Below are 14192 nucleotides of genomic sequence, written 5' to 3'. Positions count from 1 at the left end.
ATTTCCGAAATGAGACTTTGTATGCTTCAGCAACTTCTGAGCCACAGAAATTAGTAGATAAGGCGGACAGCCTGCTCCCTATAGCCTGTTGCACTCATTAAGAAAACTAGACGCCGCACAATGTGTACAAGACTTTTTCAGTGCGTTGGAGAGGCATAAATTAGCGATGGCACGTTTCACTATTTTTTAATGCGCTGAGTGGTATGGAAGGATTTTTTTTTTGTACCGTGGTTTATAGGACCAGCAGGTGTGACGAGCCTGGAGGTGCAGTTTTATGTCCAGGAATTGAATACATAGATCTTCTGGCATGTCATGAGTTAGGGTTAAGGTAGATAAGGCCGTGCTAAACCATTTTAGGATTTCTTGCAGTGGCGTGAAAGTTCTGTCTGCTTACACTCGTCAAAACCAAATAGTCGTCTACGTAGCGAAAAATTTTAACCACAGAGAAACCTCCCAGAGTCTCAGCTAACTCTCTGTTCACTGATGCCAGAAAGATGTCGCTTAAAATTGGTGGGGTACAAGCCATCCGAAGGACACGGTGTCAGGATGTGCAGGATCATGAGGTCAGAATGGCAGGATATAACTCGCCTTCACAAGAACGCTCTACACCTCCGAATACAAGCAGTGTATGGGCCTCATCGAAGTCAGCAGACCTTCTGGGAACCCCTCGTCATCGCCGGAAGGTCCACGGAATTCATCTGGCAGCAAGTCCTGCCATCTCTGAAGTTTCTGCTCCCTAAGAAGACAAACACAGCGGTGAGAACCGTCTACTGCAGAGACGGAATTTCTCTTTCTCGAGAAGCGTGCCGTGTGCTTGAAGTAGGACCAAAGTTCGCCGTTCCGCCCAAGAAAAAAGCCCCAGAACTGGTCGCAATGGTTCACCATGACTCCCGCATTGCTGCTGACTCGGAAAAAGACAGGTGCGTTTCCGAGGGCATGGACGCTGTGGTGCGGTATGAGCAGACGAAATGTAACATTCCTATTAGACGTACTGCCTCCTATTTAGGAGAGAACTCGCTTTGTTTGTTGATTTCTGACAAAGAAGGAGGGTTTGCCATACTACCTAAAGCCACCTTTGACTCCAAGGCCTCTTCGGCTATTAACTCCGTCTTTGACAGAACAAATGTCTCTGTAGCGTCTGTGAAAAAGAAAGCGATGCAGTTATGCTCCAAGATGAACCGTAGTGGTCTTCAAAAGAGTATAGAAAAAAGTGAAAATGAAACTCTGGATATATTCTTCTCAGAAAAAAGCTCATAAGATTGACTGCCTACTTCGTGTAGTTATACCTGAGGAGGGGTCATGGAAAAAATCGCTTTTAAACTTTCTCAAGAACCAATTGATGATGCGTGAAGTAGAAGACCCGTATCAGACAAAAAGTTCCTTTGACGTAGTTAAATTTCTGAGAATTCGAAGTGGTGGGTTAATGGCCTTTTCTTTGACGTTTCTACTGACGTCAAAGATTTATATTATTATATCTCCCAAGACAAGCTACTTTTATACGTAGAACAGTGCATATACCGTCATGGCTTGGCAGATTTCGAAAACGCCTCAGGAGTGTCTCTGCAAGGGTTCCTTGAAGTGTTAACGATGTGCTTATCCTCGACGTTTTGCTCTTGGGATGGATTCGTATACCTTAAAAAAAAACAAAAAAAACGGGAGTTCCTATAGGCTCTTGCATCGCACCAATTTTAAGCGACATCTTTCTGGCATCAGTGGACAGAGAGGTAGCTCAGACTCTGGAAGGTTTCTCTGTGGTTAAAATTTTTCGATACGTAGACGACTATTTGATTTTGACAATTGTAAGCAGACAGAACTTTCAAGCCAGTGTGCAAGAAATCCGAAAATGCTTTAGCACGTCCTTATCTCCTTTAACCATAACTCATGAGATGCCAGAAGGTTTATGTATTCAAATCCTGGACATAAAACTGCACCTCCAGGCGCTTCACACCTGCTGGTCCTATGAACCACGGTGCAAAAAAACAGGTCCTTTCGTACCACTCACCGCATTAAAAAATAGTGGAACGTGCCATCGCTAACTTATGCCTCTCCAACGGGCTGAAAAAGTCTTGTACACATTGTATGGCGTCTAGTTTTCTTAATCAGTGCAACAGCCTAAAGGGAGCAGGCTACACGCCTTATCTTCTAGTTTCTGTCGCTCAGAAGTTGCTGAAGCATACAATGTCTCATTTCAGAAAGGCCGAACCCAGAGAGCCTATTCCAGAGAAAGAAAAGAAAAACAAACATAAAGTGACTGTTATATCATATTGCCACACCCTTTCCCACAATCTAAAGAGAATAATGAGCCGTGCCAAAGTACAGGTGGTGTTCTCCGCTCCTGACAAGTTATCAAACTTGTCTAATCGCGTGAACCCCCGTCCTAAAAAAGCCAAAAAATGTAAAAAGAAGCATAAGGGCCGATATTTCACCTGTGAAAAGAAGGTAATTTATTCTGTTCCGTTCAAATGTGGCCAAAAATACAAAATACATAGGGCAGACAGGCAGATGCCTCAATGACAGGTTACGAGAACACAACACTGATTTCAGGAATGGTGCCAAAGGTCATCTTGCTGGCCACATCAACGCAAAAGAAAAAGATTGAAAAACAAAAGTGCCCTGGTTGCTATCCGGATTCTAAAAGCTCTCTTTCATTGATTGCCACAAAGATCAGCTTATAAGGGAAATCATAGAGGCGCTCAATATAATGCCGCAAAAAGAAGATACGTGTGTCAGTGCTGCCTCACTGTTTTTATCTGACAAAGAAATGCATTTCATGTCTGCTAATCCGTAACGTTGTTGGACCATAACGTTGATTCAGTGTTAGCCCTTCACTCTTAAGAAAGGGCTTATATTGCCTGGTTTCATTGGTTTCATGCAATAAAAGCTCAGTAGTAAGTTAGCGCCCGTACTGTTTGTCTCCCTGCGTCAGTGTCTGTTTAGAGCTATGTGGGAAGTAGAATTCATTCTTCAGTAAAATGTTTTCTAACGCTGCATACTGTTTAATGGCAAATATATGCGCGGGTTGCTAAGATGACCTTAGGATCTTGAAGATTTTAAGGTCACTTACGAAATGTCGGAGTCGCGAGCAATTTAGCCTATTTAGAATCTTGTCATTCGTAAATGTCCTTAGTTTTTGACAACAATGCATGACAACAGAGTGCAGCACTATGTCACGCTCGTTTTCTGTTGGACCAGTGGGAAAATATTACCACTGTTTCACTCGCTGCCATATGAACTACAGGGAGATTAATGATATTAATATGCAGAAAGCAGCTCTGCATTTATGATGAACTTATAATAAAAATACAAGGAGGCAGTGTGAATTAAGGAACCGTGCATAATATATGGCATATATGCCATTTATTATGGCCATATATATGGCCATTTTGCGAGCAGCTCGGTTTAAATTGAGATGTTCAATTTCAATTTTAACCCGTTCTGGTACCCACTTGTCGAATGCCAGAATTTCAATGATTTCATTGCACATCCTTGTGTACGTAATTTTAAGTTGTCAGGCTAGAAAGATAGATCCTCTCTAAGCAACAGCTGTAACTTTGAAAGGCACTGCAAGAAATGCCTGAACACTCCTGGTGCTTAGTACGTCTAAAGCTATCTGTCTGCCTTTTGCATTACTTCTTTGAAGTTTATATTGAATTGAATTCGAATGCGGCTTCAAGAGTAAACACATACCGAATCTCATTACTTGAACTAATGCGACAGTTTCAAACCTTGAATGTTTTAGATTTGCAATTGTTGAAAAATAAGCGAAATTGTGCCTGGCTGCTTTCCTGAAACCTAACTAATCTGTAACTCCTTCGAACGTCCTTTGCAGCCTTTCTTTTTTGTCTTCAACCGTTACAATGTTTTACTTAAAAATATCTAGATGTCTGCAATAATTCAATAATGATTTATGGGTTATGGAGGTTTGACGTCCCAAAGCGAATAAGGCTATGAAGGACGCCGTAGTGAAGGGCTTCGAAAATTTCGACATCCTGGGGTTCTTTAACGTGCACTGACATCGCGCAGTACACGAGCCTCTAGAATTTTGCCTCCATCGTAATTCGACCGCCGCCGCCAGAATCAAACCCACGTCTTTCGGGTCAGCAGTCGAGCGCCATAACCTCTGAGCCACCGCAGCGGCTATTGCATTAATGGCTTTCGTCATTAATACATGATTTATCAGCCACGCTTGCTTGCACTAATTATATTTTTCACTCTGATGCCTCCGTGAAAGTTGAAGTAATCGCGCAAAAAAGTGTGTTTGTAAAATTTACATAGAAACACAGCACCCATGTCTAATAATGACTCCTTAGATTTCAGCGCGATTTTATGCTGCCTTGGTATTTTTACAGCTCGTTGCCATATTTGTTTGAGCTTGCAGTTTGCAAGCTATGCCGGAATATGGAAATTCGGCTGTCGAGGGGTCGGAGGCATTGGTTTTGAAGCCAATTTAATAATTGAACATGAACTCAAGAAAAACAAGGAAACCAAGAGAACAAGAAAAAAAAGAACTCAGACATACGATATAGTGCAATAGAACCACGTCCACATTCTGAACTTTTCAGACAACACTGGACGTTTCGATTAAACATTTTCTCGTGATAATAGCTAATGAAGAATCAAAAGAAGGTATTCCTATTGCCATTTATTTTATTTATTCACCGTATATAGAGTACAGCAAAATTTGTTGGGCCCATAGCCGAAGCTAGTTGGGGCCCATAATCATACATATTGGGCAGTAAAAAATAATAGTGTTAAGATAGACATAAAATCAGGCTAATGTATCACAAAGGGAAAAGATTGGGAACTATGCATGTCACTGTATATTATCAAGAAAAAAATCTTTTCAGAGAAAAGTCAAAGTTTCTGGATACTTCGACTTCAAACGGAATAGTATTTGATATGTGTGTACCATAAAACTGCAGTGTGTTAGGCGCTGGCCATAGATGTTGCGCGTTACAGGGAGATTGAAATTAAGGTTGTTTGCATTCCTAGTGTTACGAGTTCGCAGAGTAAACAGATTGATTGTAAGGGGTGATTGTTCCGAATAACGTCATTCACCGTTATATACACCTTTAATTGAAAGACACCCGTAAAGGGAAGTATTTTCAATTCTTGAAAGAGTGGATGGCTTGCCTGTCGCCAGTGGGTAGACGTGATAGCGCGCAAAACCTTTTTCAGGGGGACGGATAATGGGATCCAAATGTGTTTTAAACGTAGAGGCCCTTGAGTCACAACGGTACAGTACAGTCATTTTTGCCCGTTAACGCCTTCTAACAAGCGCAGCTGTGGAATTTCAAGGCATGCGGTTCTGAGGACAGCACTTTGCTAAACGGCGCCGTTTTGTCGGCAGTCTCTTCTTTTCTATTGAATTTTTAAGTCCCCACATTTTTCCCAGGGGCAGGTGCTACCGGTTTTGAAGGTGCTCTTTAATCTCGGCGCTTACGAGATGAGAGAGTTTCTCAATTGTGTAGAGGAGTTCAGGCGCTTCTTTCGTTTTAACCGAGTTACGTACAAAGCTTTTAGACTTCACGGATTTTGTGCCCCCTTACTTGGCTGAAAAGGATGAGGCATGGCCTGAAGTCTTTAGACCACGCATGTAGATGGTAGTAACCGCTATGGGAATGACATCCGCAACACCAGAGAGGATAGAAATGCACAGGAAAAGCGCAATATTTCTGTGTCCTACCGTGTCTCCTGGCTGTCGTCCACTTTGAACTTGATGTTATATCATTGTACCAGCTAACCCCGCTTCAATCACTTCTCAATTGCGAAGTATTACTAGCCTAATTGTAGCTCTGCTGGGTTATAAAGTGGTACTAGCCCTATTTGTAGCTGTGCTTGTTTAAAATGTGGTACCATCCCTGTTTGCAGTTTTGCTGAGATGCCAAGAAGTACTAGGCCAGTTTCATACTTCCCTCGGCTAAACGCTAAAGAGTTCTACTAGTCCCGTTTTTACCCTTGCTGCACTACCTTAAAGTACTAAGAAAGTAAAAGCAGCTCGAATAACCAGAAAGAATGTGCAAACACGTGCCGCGAAACGTCATCCGTCGCAGCTCCAAATAAAAAAAAAGAGAATAATGGCATGCTGACAAAGGCAAAAAAAAAACACACCTGTTTTTAGATCTTCTAAAAATTTAACAGCCTGCTGCCCTAGCGCTATTGAGCAGAAGCATGAAAATATATTGCCGCTCTTCAATCACACAACTGCGAAGAAAGCGTTGCACCGATTCCTGGGAGGTTGACGACAGCATTGACCTTTAGGAAAGTCGCTTCCCGTTCAGAATTCCGTCTCGGGGCTGTCAGGCTTACAAGCGCTTCAGGCTTGCAGTTTCACACCCACGGCTTATGGGGGCGTTACTAAAATAATAAAAAAGAAACGAATAAAGGAATCGCCTCATACAGTTTTCATCAATATAACTTTCGTGCATACACTGTTTTTACGACAGGAGGTCTATACTCCGAGTTTAAAGACGTGGGTTCGATTCCGGCCGCGGCGGTATAATTTCGACGGAGGCGAAATTCCAGAGGCCCGTGTACTGTGCGATGTCAGTGCATGTTAAAGCACCCCAGGTGGTCGAAATTTCCGGAGACCTTCACTACGGTGCCCCTCATAGCCTGAACCGCATTGGGGCGTTAAACCACCATATACCCCGAGTTTCGCCTCTACAGCACATCTGCTCAGCGTGCGTTTAGTTGCAGACCTCTTTAGAGGTGAACTAGCAAACTGTAGTTGGAAGTGACGGTGCAAAATGGGCGATTGGTTTAACACCCACGGCTGCCGTATTACAATTGGGAATTAGTCTACAACGAAATCGGGAATCTCTGCAGCGTCTGCTCTAGAGCCCCACCCGAGAAAGACGGAGGTAGTGCTACTCACGTGCGCTCTCTGGCAGTGTAATACCGTTAGCGGTGATGTGGCACATCAGTTGTGTTGCGAATTGGGACACGTATGCAGCCAGGTCTGAGGTGGAGCGTAATGGCTGGGACGATGCACTTAAAGGGCCTCTGAAAAGGGGTGTTGATTTGGTTTATGGTTCATGCGGGTTTAACGTCCCAAAGCGAGTACTCATGCTATGAGGGACGCCGTAGTGAAGGGCTCCGGAAATTTCGACCCATAAGGTTCTTTAACGTGCACTGACATGGCGTAGTACACGGGCCTCTAGAATTTCGCCTCCATCGAAATTCGACCGCCGCGGCCGGGATCGAACCCGCGTCTTTCAACGAACGCCAAAACCACTGAGCCACCGCAGCGGCCCGAGAACAATACTGGCAGGCTGAACTGAATGACAGAAAATGCAAAGCGGCTGTAGACAGCGTTTTCGCAGATTTTTGTTGTGGCATGAAAACTGCTTACATTGTAATGTAGACAGGAATGTGTTCTCCTTTTTAGCAGTTTATGGTCGCTGAAGAACAATTGGTGCGTTGCTGCTTCTTCGAAGTTAAATTTCTGTGAAGCTAGATGGCCATATTACCTGCTTTATATTCATAGTTATTTAGTGTACGTAAGACTGCCTCTTAAAAGTGGTTTCCATGGCTAGTAAACATGCAATATCCTTTGGATATCTGTCGCGCTGGCCTTGTCACATATAAAAGCATACATCCTTGTGTAAGCAGGGCTTATATTTTTGCTTTTAGTTGCGGGCAAGTAAATGCAAACTTCTTTCTATATCTTAAGTATGCCAGAAAGAACATTATTCTCTAGTTCATTTTCGACTGAAAGTATTTTTTGCTCACTGGGAGTGAGGACAGCATAAAATTGCCAGCAGCTTCAGCCACGTGTGACCTTTGAGTATTTTTCTGCAGCATAGCTCTTTAATTTGGAAGTGCGACATTAGCGCAGGCAAAAAAAAAATCAAACAATATTGGCCTTGGCCATAAGCAACTCTAGGCGTGTCACGCAAAGTTTAGCATTCTAATTTTATGAAATGCTGCATTACGACGTTGACGCCGGGAGTCGGTCGAAACACAACGTTGTGCGGGATGGATCTGTACTGCGCACTGATAATTCATGCAGCTGGATAAGGAAAGGCAATCACTGCTTCAGCCTCACGTGGAGGCGCAGTTGTCTGATTAAGGAGAAAGCCTTTAATGGCTCATTGTTGTTCGTCCGTCCGTCCGCGGAATTTGTCACACTATAGCTGTCAATCAAATGGCGTCAACTCGATAAGAAAAATATATATTAAAAAATAATAAAGATAAAAAGTAAAACAAAATAACAAATAAATAAAATACAAATAAATAGTAAACAAACATAAAAAGGAAATAAGTAAAAACCTAAAAACAGATAATAAAAACAACAAAAATGCTATGGCTACAGGCGTCGTGGAAAAAAAAACCACGCTCTAGAAAGTTACATGCTTTCGCATTCATTCATGTAAGCAGACTTAAGTGCGCTCAGAATTTTTTATTGTGTTTCTTGAACTACGGCATAAAATACATTTACTCAATGCGGCGAGATGTTTCGTAAGCTACTGGCGGCAAGCTGCTGCGATTGCTTTCCCACTAAGTCCATGCCTTCAGCGGTCCTGAGCGCATCTGGCACCTAACAGCCAAACAAATAACTCCGCCTGTTAGAGTCATTGCGTCTTTTCTTTCATGTTTTAGGTTTATGTTTTACGTGGTTTAACGTCCCAAATCCACTCAATGTATGAGGAACGCCGTAGTGGCGGACTCCATATGATTTCGACCACCTGAGAATCTTTAACGTGCACTGAAATCGAACATTCCACAGGTCTGTAGCATTTAACCTCCATCGAAATGCGATAGCCGCGGCCGGGGTCGATCCCGCGTCTTTCGGGTCAGCAGCCGAGCACCATAACCAGTGATCCACTGCGGAGGCTACAGTGCTTATTACAGCTTTACGTTTTTGTATCTGAACCATAATTAACAGTATCCGATGCATCAGGGATGTCGTTTTATTTGTTTGCTCGCTAAAAGCAACCACGCTTTCCTGTCGCCGCGAGCTATGGAAAGGAAAATTATAGGTGTAACGTTAAGAGACAGGAAGAGAGCAGAGTGAGCCAGGGAACAAACGTGGGTTCACCACCACCACCACCACCACCACCACCACCACCATCATCATCATCATCACCATCAACATCATCATCATCATCATTGTGGAGTTCGCTGACCATTCCGCGAACTCGTTGGTCTTGTGTTCGCAAGGAAGGCCGCTCCAGTGGGGTCGGAAATCCCCAACAAAGGGGCCCGTCCCGTCCCTGCCTCCCCTTCGTGCGGCGGACGTCCTCGTTTACGCCGCGCCGTCACGGGGATGACCCGCCGGGAAAGACGCTAACCATGTACAGCTGTCGACATGTGGTTGTTAAGGGGTTGACGAGGTTCCGGGGGCGCACGAGATACGGCTGAGTATTGGCCGAGTGACCGGAAACCCACTATTCCCGTAACGACTGTGTTCGTCTCGTGCGGTGTATTCTGTAAACACTTTAGGGATCGTTTTGTCGCGTGTGCGAAAGAGATAGGAAAGTGGTAACGGCTGGGCCGTGGGTGCCGTAAGAGAGGGTGGTCGCGTTTGTGCTGTTTGTCTATTTGATTGCAACCTCTCCTTTCCCAAATGTTTAATCAGCACTCTTTCCCCAATCTGTGATTAGTTGGCGGAAATCCTTATTTTCCTTTCCCTGACCACTGATTGGCGAGATGGGTCGTTTGTTATCTTATTGGTTGCTGTCCCCGCTAAGGGCGGAGACAGAGGGTTTAAAACCAAGCGCTCTGGGTTGAGCGGGGGCTGAATTCGTCTGATCCACGATTTAGTCATGTAAATAGTTTTCTCCTTGCTTTGTTTCTTCTCGTTTTTTTACCTATGTTGTAAATAAATAGTTAACCTTCTCCTTTCCTTGAGTAATGTGAATGTTTGCGAGTAGAACCACCGGGTCATCAAGAAACCCCGATTTCATCATCAAGTAGTTTCCTCTCATCGCCACCGGAAGGGGAAACTCAACTATCATCATAATCATCGTAATCATAATCATCATCATCATCATCATGACTACACCCACTGCAGGACAAAGGCCTCTCCCATGTCTCTCCAATTAACCGTCCTTCGCCAGGCGCATCCACCCTATGCATGCAAACTTCTTATCATCCGCCCAACTAACCTTCTGCCGCCCCCTGCTACGCTTTCCTTCTCTTGGAATCTACTCCGTTACCCTTAAAAACCAGCGGTTATCTTGCCTTCGCATTACATGCCCTGCCAAGCCCATTTCGTCCTCTTGATTTCGACTAGGATGTCATTAAACCGCATTTGTTCCCTCACCCACTCTGCCCGCTTCCGGCCTCCTAACGTTACACCTATCATTTTTCTTTCCATTGCTCGCTGCGTGGTCCTTGACTTAAACTGAGCCCTTTTCGTTAGCCTCCACGTTTCTGCCCCGTAGGTGAGTACCGCTAAGATACAGCTGTTGTATACTTTTCTTTTGAGGGATACTAATAAATTGCCATTCATGATCCGAGAGAACCTGCCATATGGGCTCCACCCCATTCTTATTCTTCTAGTTATTTCCCTCTCATGGTCCGGGTCAGCTGTCACTACCTTCCGTGAGTAGACGTATTTCTTTGCCAGTTCCAGCGCCTCGCTGCCGATTGTGAAATGCTGTTCCCTTGCTAGACTTTTGAACTTTAGTTTCGTTTTCAGCATGCTAATTTTTAAACGTGGGTTAATTACATGCTAATTGGAATCAAGAAGAAATGGCGTGTAATACGAAGGGGAGATGAGCGTAGTCAGACTGCTCCTGATGATGATCATGATGAGTTAATCATAAATTTTTCTTTAAAAAAATCCCAGTAGCGCTCAACTCAGGGATACAACACCGACAAGAAAGCATCACGCTTAATTTAACAAGCGTAGTCCCCCCTTCGGAACAGGTTTAGATAAATCAACACAGAGAATAATATTCGAATTCGGAGACAATTGTAATTTAAATAGCTCAGAGCAATATGTTTGTGTGAAGACAGATCTTCTGGACTGGCACTCAGAAATAATTTATTTTTTCGAGGCTTTGAAAAAAGAAATGGTCAGCTGGTATATATTAACTACAGCAAGGCTTTAGATCGCTTAAATCACCCGAATTTGCTAAACAAATGAGAAATTTATGGAATCCGAAGAATAAAACTAGAACTAAAAATGTCATACCTAGAAAATCGCACGCAGAGGAGAAATAGGCGAAGACTTGTCTTCCTCAAAACGCGTTACTATGGGTATGCCTCAAGGAATCACCCTGGGGCTCCTAATGTTTAATTTTTATGTTAATGACATTGTAAAGATTATTGCAAAGCCAGAATATATAATAAACGACGATGATACAACGCTTTTATTTCTAAATAACAGCAAGCTCGTAAATGACATAAATCAGTCACTGAAAATATTGAAGGTGCACTTAAGTCTCCTTACGTGCTTAAATGCGAAAGCATTTGGAGTTCTGTTGCCCTCTATTTTATTTATGCTATTATTGAATGTTCATTTTATTGGTTTGATTTTATTTTATTTAATTTTTTCATTTCTTCTTTTCTAAAAATTTTAAATCGGTTATTTAAACTTTCTATCACTACACTGCTAATAATAATTTTCGTCGTGAAGTTACAGAATATAAGTGTCGAGGCCTATGGATTTCTGATAACCTCTCTTGGATCAAGCATGTCGACTATGTTTGAGCTAACGCACCCCGAAAGCTTTTTTTTTTCTTACGACGCTCGCTGAAAATTAGCTACCCCTGGTACACGCCTCCTTGCCTATAACACTATTATTAGTTTACTCTTAGAATATGCAGTAATTATCTGGGACCCTTTTAAAAAGGTAAAGATAAATAAACTTGAAAGAATTCAATAGAAAGCAGTAAGGTTTATATATAACACTCACGGGCGAGCATCAGTCAGTGACCTCCTCAAAATAAGCGGCTTACCTTCTATTCCTAACAGAAATCGCATATGTCGCTGAAAGTTTTTCTTTCAATTAATTAATAAAAATTTCAAAGTTCATACCTCCAATATAATTACTTATTCCTCGGAGTGCCAAACTAGAAATCGCCATTCTCTTTCCATAACACCGTTAAACTCGCGAGTTAAGTGTTTTAAATATTCCTTTTTTCCAAGGTCCATCATTGATTGGAATAACCTCACGGATGATGTTGTCAGCCAGACATCATTGTATTTGTTTTAAGAGCACTTGAAATGATTGTTGTTGATGACCTTGCCGCGGTATTTTCTTGCTGACTTTATATGTGCAATTCTGTTTTGTTTGTAGATGTAAATAAAAATAAATAAATAAATCATCGTTGCAAATCTTAATTACAACCTCACTGGATGATCGACAGTTCATGAGGACACGCTCTGTCCACAGTCCGCGGTGACATATCCTGTCCACGCCACTCAAGACGAGAGAAATGCTTTCGCATTAAAACACATGACGCAGAGTTAATTCATTAGAAATAAACGTAAAAAAAGCTGCTTTTTTTCGCACGGCACTCACCAGTGATGCAACACAGCAATATAAGGTTGTCTTCAAAAAGTCAAGTGTAAAAACTTGAAAATTTGCTAATATAAAAGATGGCGTGAATACGTGGCTGTCTGCCTAGAGATGCGTTTATTATAAAGCCGACGAAATGTCGCTGTCGTTCTGTTTTCACGTGGTTGCACTTTGTTGACAGCCAACGTACCAAAAGGGGCCCCGTAAAGTGCTCGTCCCTATCGTCTTCTAGTTTTCTTCTTTCGTCTGTTTTTTTTTAAAGCGAAATTTATTTCCCCAGGGCATCAATGATGGGTGAAGGTGTGATAGTAGAGATTAAATGAATGGAAAAAGGTTAGCTGACTAGATGAAGTCCAGTAGAGAACGATGGTACGATCCCTGCGCCCAGGCAATGTATGAAGAAGGGTTGCTTGGTGAAAGACCTGCTACCATCAGGTGCCGGATCCTTGTAGGCTTGAGAGCTGGGCAGTCCCACAGTAAGTGATGAACGTCGGCCTCAATGTCCTCGTGACTCGCTGTGCCAGCCACGACTAACTACTATTACCAACTCTCCCAGCTATCCATCCATCATCAGTGTACAAATCATAATAATGATAATGATGAATTTTTATGGGGCAAACGCGCATACGTGGCCAAAGAGCGCCATGGCGCAGAGTTTTTTCTTTTGTAGAGATAGCTACACTACGCCAGCCACTTCGCAAGGTCAGTGTGGCTGTGCGCTGAGCCGTGGCACCACCGCTCCGCCAGCTGTGTGCATACGCAGGGTGACGTCATCGCCCTCAGCTGGTGTGCGCGCCTCGCGCCTCGCCGCTGCGCCCACGGCGGAGCAGACGCTGCCCGCTTCGTTAGTTGTGCGCATGCGCGGAAAGACGTCAGAGCACGCAGCTGGTGTGCGTACCGCGCGCCTACATTACGCTAGCATTTCGAACCTTCAGCGTGGCGGCGCCGTGGCTATCGTGGCAGCTGCCGGTGGCGCGGCGCGCCGGCGAAACCGAGTGGGGGAGGAGTGGAGAAGGGGAAGAGAGTGAATCCATATCCAGGGACGAAGATGTAGAAGGAACGCCCAGCGAAACGCAGCGGCGAAAGACTGACTTTGCAATTCGACTGAGCGAGTTCCACTCGGCCAGATGTAGCTACCGCGTCACTCCAGGTTTAACCAAAGCTAAACCACAGCCATTTTTTTTCTCAAGGTGGGGTCAAAGACCCATTTCCCAAGCGTTTCACCCTAAAGAAGCCGAACACCAGGCAGGGGAAAGCTTCAACCCATTGCATCAGCAGTGGGTACCCGGCGGCACTGGGGATCGAATCCCGCACCTCCCGCATGCGAGGTGGATGCTCAAACCAATCGTACGCTGTAATTGCTGACAGCGAAAGGTCATCCGCGCGACATAGCCTCACAGAGGGATTATGGATGCTCTTATTTCGCTGCCTTGGTGTGATCTAGGAAACAATACGAATTCGGATTTGCGAGGGTATGTATGAGCTATATGACAAGCGGGAGTTTTTGCACGTGTAAGGCATTTCAAGACGACTTCCGAGTATTAGCTGTCTTAATAAACAATAGAGGGCAGTTCGCGAATTGAATTTTTTTTTTGTGGCTGCGCAGCAGGCCCTGTTGATTGAACGCTTAAGTAAGCCATTCCTTCACTTTTTCATTTACCCACGTGACTGGCTTCCAGCTTCTCCGTCCAATCACGGCAAAGGCAGTCCTGACGTG

General features: G+C 43.8%; 1 protein-coding gene across 1 annotated transcript in view; it reads left to right on the top strand.

Moving 5' to 3' along the window:
* Positions 1–14192, top strand: part of LOC144101660 (uncharacterized) — a 50052-nt gene that overhangs the window by 20636 nt on the left and 15224 nt on the right. The window lies entirely within an intron of this gene.

The sequence above is a fragment of the Amblyomma americanum genome, chromosome 8 (assembly GCF_052857255.1).
Source record: "Amblyomma americanum isolate KBUSLIRL-KWMA chromosome 8, ASM5285725v1, whole genome shotgun sequence".
Lineage (NCBI taxonomy): Eukaryota > Metazoa > Arthropoda > Arachnida > Ixodida > Ixodidae > Amblyomma > Amblyomma americanum.
This window is presented reverse-complemented; position numbering and strand designations above follow the sequence as displayed.